Source organism: Myotis davidii, unplaced genomic scaffold (assembly GCF_000327345.1).
Source record: "Myotis davidii unplaced genomic scaffold, ASM32734v1 scaffold149, whole genome shotgun sequence".
NCBI classification, from domain to species: Eukaryota; Metazoa; Chordata; class Mammalia; order Chiroptera; family Vespertilionidae; genus Myotis; species Myotis davidii.
In genome coordinates this window covers 5594131-5601181 of record NW_006352194.1, presented here as the reverse complement: position 1 = coordinate 5601181, position 7051 = coordinate 5594131, and the positions used below count along the sequence as shown (strand labels likewise).

Below are 7051 nucleotides of genomic sequence, written 5' to 3'. Positions count from 1 at the left end.
TACAAGAACAATTAAAGTTCCTAGTACTTTTTTAACGTATGGTACTGTGTAAAAAATTTTCCTCTATGAAGAGGGACCAAACAAAATTTACCTAAGTATCTAGATTCGCTCCTTTTTCCATAGGCGTGAAAAACAAGAACACTCATGAGTGGTCCTTAACAGATGGCGCGCGAAACACGAGAAAACTCCTGAGCGATATGAAATGTGTTAATAGAGTTTAAAAAAATAATGGCTTTATTAATTTTTTGTTCATATGATCAATCACTCTAATACAATTATGGTTAATGAGAGGCCCAGCACACTACATAAAAGGGTACGGTCTTTTTTTTCCAATAGTTTTATTCATTTCAGATGGGCCGGATCCGGCCCGCGGGCCGTAGTTTGCCCACGGCTGGACTAGATCATAAAAACTGCCTTTATGAATTGCAGCTAGTATCATTTGCATCTATCTTTAATACACACACACACACACACACACACACACACACTCACACACACTAGAGGCCCAGTGCATGAAATTCATGCACTGGGGACTGGGCGGGGGGTGGGGGGGAGTTCCTCAGCCCAGCCTGCACCCTCTCGCAGTCCGGGACCCCACATGGGTCAGCTGGCAGTCAGACATCCCTCTCGCAGTCCAGGCTCTTTCAGTCTGGGACCCCTCACTCCTTACCTCCCCCCAGCAATGGAGGCAGGAGAAGATCCCATCACTGCTGCTATGCTCGCCAGCCATGAGCCCGGCTTCTGGCTGAGCAGTACCCTTCCCCCTGTGGGAGCTCACTGACCACCCGGGGGCAGCTCCTGCGTTGAGTGTTTGCCCCCGGGTGGTCAGTGTGCGTTATAGCAACTGTCATTCTGTGGTTTGGTCGATTTGCATATTAGCCTTTTATTATATAGGATGAGGGATAATGACAAAAGTATCTTACTCATCTCTGATAAATGATCCGAGGAGAAACTTATATAAACCAGGCTAAAATAAGTAAATAAATAAAAACATGTAACATGAAGGCTTTATAAAAGTTGAGTCCTACTTTTGATACTTCGAGTATCAGCAGAGAACCTACCTAAAATGGCCAACACAAGGGCATAAAGCCACAATTCAGACATAAGTAAAATCTTACTTGCATAATTTTTTACAACTAGCCAGGAGGTGTATTTGCCTTTCAAAGAATTTAACCAATTCAATTAAAGTAACATATGGACAACATATGCTAAGGCAGGAGGAGGTGAATTGAGCATTAGCCTTTATTTTATGACACAGAAGTGATACTAATGGACCCAGACCCTAGAGCAGCGGTTCTCAACCTGTGGGTCGCGAACCCTTTGGGGGTCAAATGCCTCTTTCACAGGGGTCGCCTAAGAGCATCAGAAAACACATATATAATTACGTATTGTTTTTGTGATTAATTACTATGCTTTAATTATGTTCAATTTGTAACAATGAAAATACATCCTGCATATCAGATATTTACATTACGATTCACAACAGTAGCAAAATTGCAGTTATGAAGTAGCAATGAAAATAATTTTATGGTTGGGGTCACCACAACATGAGGAATTGTATTAAAGGGTCACAGCATTAGGAAGGTTGAGAACCACTGACCTCGAGGAATAATGAGATATATATATATATATGCCTAAGCAACCAATATAAACAAACGACCGGTTGCTATGGCATGCACTGACCACCAGGGGGCAGATGCTCAACACAGGAGCTGCCCTGAGTGTTAAGTGCACTCCCACAGCCAACCTCCCCTCGCCAGCCAACATCCCATGGTCCCTTCCCCTGGCCAGCAGGCCCTGATCGCCCAGGCCCCAAACTGCAATGAGGAACCAGGGGTGGGTGGTAGCAGACAAGGCCCCTTTCCCAGGGGGGCCGAAGGCTGGTTCCCTAATGGAGCCAGCGGCCAACCTCCTGGGATCCCTCCCACCTTGTCCTTCCCCTCAGCTGGCAGGCCCAAATTGGCCCAGCCCCTATCGGCCCTCATCCCCAGCGAGACCTAGGAACCCCACCTGTGCAGGAATTTCGTGTACTGGGCCTCTAGTCAATATATAATCTCGGGACTGAGAAAAAGGAGAACTAAGAATGTCAAAACACCTGGTCAACCACTGTCCTACATTCAGTTAAAGTATACAATATTGTAAAGGTGCAGCAGAACACTTAAATCACTAAAAATGAAAACAACTGATCAAAAAATGAAGACTATCATATTTCAGGATTTTTATGTATTTATTAATTAGAGAGAGAGAGCGAGAGACAGAGAGAAGAATTCATGCTCCACTCATTCAAACATTCATTGTTTGATCTTGTATCTGCCCTGACCAGGGACCAAACCCTAAATCTTGGCATGCTGGGATGACTCTCTAAACAACTGAGCTACCCTGCCAGGGCTTATCGGTGTTATTTTTTTCTGTGTTTTAAGTTCTGTATAAGCTATTTTACATTCTAATTTTTTCACTTTATAATATTAGCTTTATCTATGCTATTTGAAACATTTCTTAAATAATAATTGGTTGTACATTATTATTATAATTTAATATTCATTCAACATTTGACAGGTATTTCTTAAGTTTTTAATGTGTGTCAAGCATTATTCTAGGTGTTGGTAACACAGTGAGCAATCCAAACCTTCAGTCCTCATAGAGCTTACCTTTGTGTGAGCTAGAAATGATAGGAAAAAATATATAGGCTTTATCTTAGTGGGTAGTAATAACTGCCTTGATGAAAATGAGGCAGAAAAAAGGGGTGGAAAATGACTGGACATTCTACTTTAACTAGGGTTCTCTGGAAAAGTAGCATTTAAGTAGAAACCTAAAAAGTGAGGAAGTGAGCCTTGCAGATTTCTAGAGAAAGAGCATTTCCAGTACAAAGAAGAGCAGTGCAAAGTCCCAGAGATAGCAACATGGTTAATGTGGTCTGAGAACTGCAAGGAAGTGAGAGTGGCTAGAATACAGAAAGGTTAGAGACAGAAATCCAAGAAGTATGCGGAGCGTTATAGACCATGGTAAAGATTCTGGATTTTAATCTAGGTGTGACAGAAAGCCATTGGAAACTTAAGAGCAGTAGATGTGAATTTCCTTTTAAAAGGAAGTAGCTACTATAGAAAGAGTAGACTATGTTTAGGGTGGGTATTTGTGTTGGTAAAGTGGAAGCAAGGAGGCCAGTAAGGAAATTATTATAATAATACAGGCAAAAGATAATGGCTTGCTCTACAGTGATAGCAGCAAAAGAGATGAGTAATGGATTTGATCTATATTTTGAAAGTAGAATATGATATCTTGGGTGTGGGCTGTGAGAGAATGAAGACCAAAGGGTGATGTCATGGACCTTGGATTGAGCAACAGAGAGAATGTGGTACTATTTATAGAAATGAATACTGGGCGAGGAATGGGATTTTGTTGAGAAAAATTAATATATGTAAACATTATTTAGGTGAGGAGTTAAGCATAGAGTTCTATCCCTTCCAGCTTAGTGTCACTTCCAAAACAAAGTGACTTCTTCTTTTACCATATAATAAATAGCACATTCACATATCTAATCAGATTCTTAACCTGATGGTTATCTGTGAAATTCTAAAATTTTATTGTAAATACTGGGTACATGTTCTTTTTTTGAGAAGAAAGCATTGTAAGTATTTTCAAATTCTAAAAATAATTCATAACCCACAGGGGTAAGAATCATTGCTTTATCATATAACCTTAAGATTATAATTATTTATTTACTCATCTTCCTCACTACACTATGAGTTTCTATAAAGCACCCTGTCATATTCCTAGGAATAAGCAGTATAATGAACTAAAATATTTAAAAGATATGTCTACCTCCCCAATTCTCCTCTAAATTCTCTTAGGCTCACTGTTCGATAGCTGAAATCTGCTTCTAATTTTTATTAACTTCATCCTCTAACTTTTAAATCCCTTCATTTATGAATCTGAACCAATCATTTGACATAAAAAATTAAATCTCCTCCCAATGTTCTTTTCCAAACTTTCTGTATTTTTACATGTAGAGAGGGAAAAAAGTAAAATAAAAAAACTTTGTTAAAAAAGTAACTTTAATTTTAAGAAAATATACCCAAAAAGAAAATTAAACCTCACAGTGTCCTAAAAGAAATCACAACACAAGGCCAAAGGCAAATATTTATGAAAGAAAAAAAGAAGAGAGATGATCTATGAGCTGGGAGGTCACAGCTTGATTCCCTAACAGGAGATGCTGACTGGATCCCCAGTGGAGGAAGTACAGGAGGCAGTTAATCAATGATTCTCTCTCATCATTGATGTTTCTGTCTGTCTCTCTCCCTCTTCCATCCTCTCTGAAATCAAAATATATATATATATATTTTTTTTTTTACAAAGAAGACAGATATACAAGCCAATCTATCTTTCATTTTTGTTTCACCACCTCTTAAATTAAGACAATGGGGAAAAGGCCTATTTACTGCATTAAATTATATACATCTAATTCTACTTGGGATTTTATTGAACCTTTTGCCAAAAAATCTATCACATGTCTATCAAACAAGCATTGCCTGTAGTGTCAAAGGCTCACGTGGAGAAACAGATACACAATATGACCAGCTGTGAATCACTCACCGCGCTGTACACCGCCGAGACTGCCGGTGCGAAGATCCGGTCCTCCAGGGGCTGCTGCCCAGGTCCTCTAGGGATTCTACAGAGCGAGTTAAGGGTAAGAGACCTCAAAAGTGGACGCTTTAGAAGTAAGAGAAAATTATCACCACCAAATGCCCAAGCTTTGTCACCCAGGGGTCATATACTTAATTCCCCCAGACACTGGAAAACAAAGTATTTCAAATATCCTAATGTAATTAGATCAGTCTCTCCAAAAGTGATTCCCCTGATAAAACATTCCATGGAAACTCAAAACAAAAACAATTAAACAACAAGCCTCCAAACTTTAGGCCTATGATGAAAATCTACCACCTTTCCTTTCCATAGAAAGAGACTAAGGAAATATAAGCAGGATATTCAGAAAGATAAGACTAATTCATCAACCTGGAAATTGCTGACAAAGGCCCAGTCTTTTCGCCCACTACACAGGAATAGAGAATACCACAGTTTCCTTGTTTTTCTATTTTAGCTGCTATTTTCCCTCATATCCACCCACCATTTTTAAAAAGAGGCTCTCCATCATAGTTTAGTTTAAAATGTGTCAGCATGTTGTCAAGACATTCTGTTAAAAGACAAAAGACTATCATTTTATTTAGCTCCAAAATTTGAAAAATGTAATGGGTGATTTTTTTACCTCTTTAAGAATGACAACCAAAAGACCAGCACCAAAAGATTAACAGCAATTATATCTGGATGGTAGGATTACGTAACTGTATAATGCGCTTTTTCTACAATAAATATAAATTATTGCCCTGACCAGTTTGGCTCAGTGGCTAGAGCGTCGGCCTGTGTACTGAAGAGTCCCAGGTTCGATTCCGGTCAAGGGCATGTACCTTGGTTGCGGGGGTGTGCAGGAGGCAGCTGATCGATGTTTCTCTCTCATGGATGTTTCTAACTACCCCTCTCCCTTCCTTTTTCTGTAAAAAATCAATAAAGTATATTTTAACAAAAAAAATAAATAATAAATTATTTACATACTAAATTCAATGCATTTTTAAATGAACGACTATGTAAATGTAGTAAACCCAAAATGAGAGAATCCTTCCTTCATTGTAACTAATTAATACTTCTCATACTATGTTCCTTTCTAATTCAATTAAAAAAGTTTGAAAGACAGTGACAGCTGCAGATAATTTTATATGAATGATCACAAGTTACAGAAGTCTGAAAGAATCATTAAAAGTGAAATTCTTTATATCTAAATAGCAACAGTTTACTGAGATGAGAGAAAAAACAAAAAATATGAAATCCTATGTTTTCGTCATTCAAAATTAATAACCCTATAACAGTCTCTTGACAGTTCTTTAAACTAGCCACCTCAGACAACAGTTCAATGCACTGCCACCATCCTCCATGCATGAAGAAGTGATTTAAATCCACAATGAGAAATAACAAAGCTAAAGCAGGTCATTAATAAACTGCTTCATCCAAACTATATATATGTTTGCAATGTAGAAACATAAGCCTAACAAGTTTCAGGATACAAGTACTTGTCAATTATTTCAAAAATAAGATTACCCTTGGCTGAAACAAAACTTCCTTTGAATTATAGTTCTTCATGGTGGTCACATGAATAACGAAAAATATGAGGCCATTCTTTCTTCTGGAAAGCCAACTGCTATTGCTTTTTCTAGCTAAAGCTCTCTCACAAATGAGTTATTAGTACTATGGCCCAAAAGGTGAACCACACCACTTAAGAGAAGATTAGGGCTTCAGATTACTATTAGTTACTTTATTGGCAAACAATATTTAATTGTAAGATTTCTAAAGAGGCAGTCATGTATTTCGCCAACAGTCCAGTTAACAAACATTCTTTTTCCTTGGCAACAGATAAAGAACACTGATTTCATTTGCTTCACTCTCTGAAAACGACCAACAGAATATTGTGTGGGACTGATAAATGAACTGTTTCTTGAAAGAACATTTGGATAAAAATAATTATTTTAAAACAAAAACACAGTCCTATAAAAAGAAAACTAAAAACAGAAGTCAGAAGATGTGAATGTAAAGCGTACTACAACATAACCAACCAGGTTATCTTTACTGAACATGTTGTAGTACTCTGGTAAAATGCGGTTCAGTAAGATAAAGTAAGTTACCCAACTTAACAAGGTTAAGTACCAGGCCAGGTCTCCCTGCATTCTAAAGACCGTGCTCTTCTATTACATCAGTGGGTACAAGGGCCGAAATACTATATGTAAAAAAAACAAAAACCTGATCAAAATATGGTTGCCCTCATCTATAGGACAAAACTAAATTAGTATTTCATCTCATAAAAGAGTCAATGGAGTGTCTAAAACTGAAATTCAACTTGGCCCAAGTTGAATCATCTTCATAATGGCAAATGACTACTCACTATTACAGATGGGGAAGGTAATGCAAACAAAACAAAGAAGCTTACTTTACAGAGCAGTTTTCATCTTTA

The 7051-nt window shown here is 38.0% G+C and overlaps 1 protein-coding gene across 22 annotated transcripts in view; it reads right to left on the bottom strand.

Moving 5' to 3' along the window:
- Positions 1 to 7051, bottom strand: part of EIF4G3 (eukaryotic translation initiation factor 4 gamma 3) — a 272633-nt gene that overhangs the window by 207784 nt on the left and 57798 nt on the right. For 2 of the 22 annotated variants that reach the window (XM_015557227.1, XM_015557228.1), the window contains exon 1: positions 4591 to 4664. The exons of 19 other annotated variants lie outside the window; for them this stretch is intronic. The gene's annotated coding sequence lies outside the window, so the exon portion shown is untranslated. Of the gene's footprint in view, positions 1 to 4590; positions 4667 to 7051 lie in introns of those variants that run through there. One more of the 22 variants, XM_015557208.1, reaches the window with a different exon arrangement.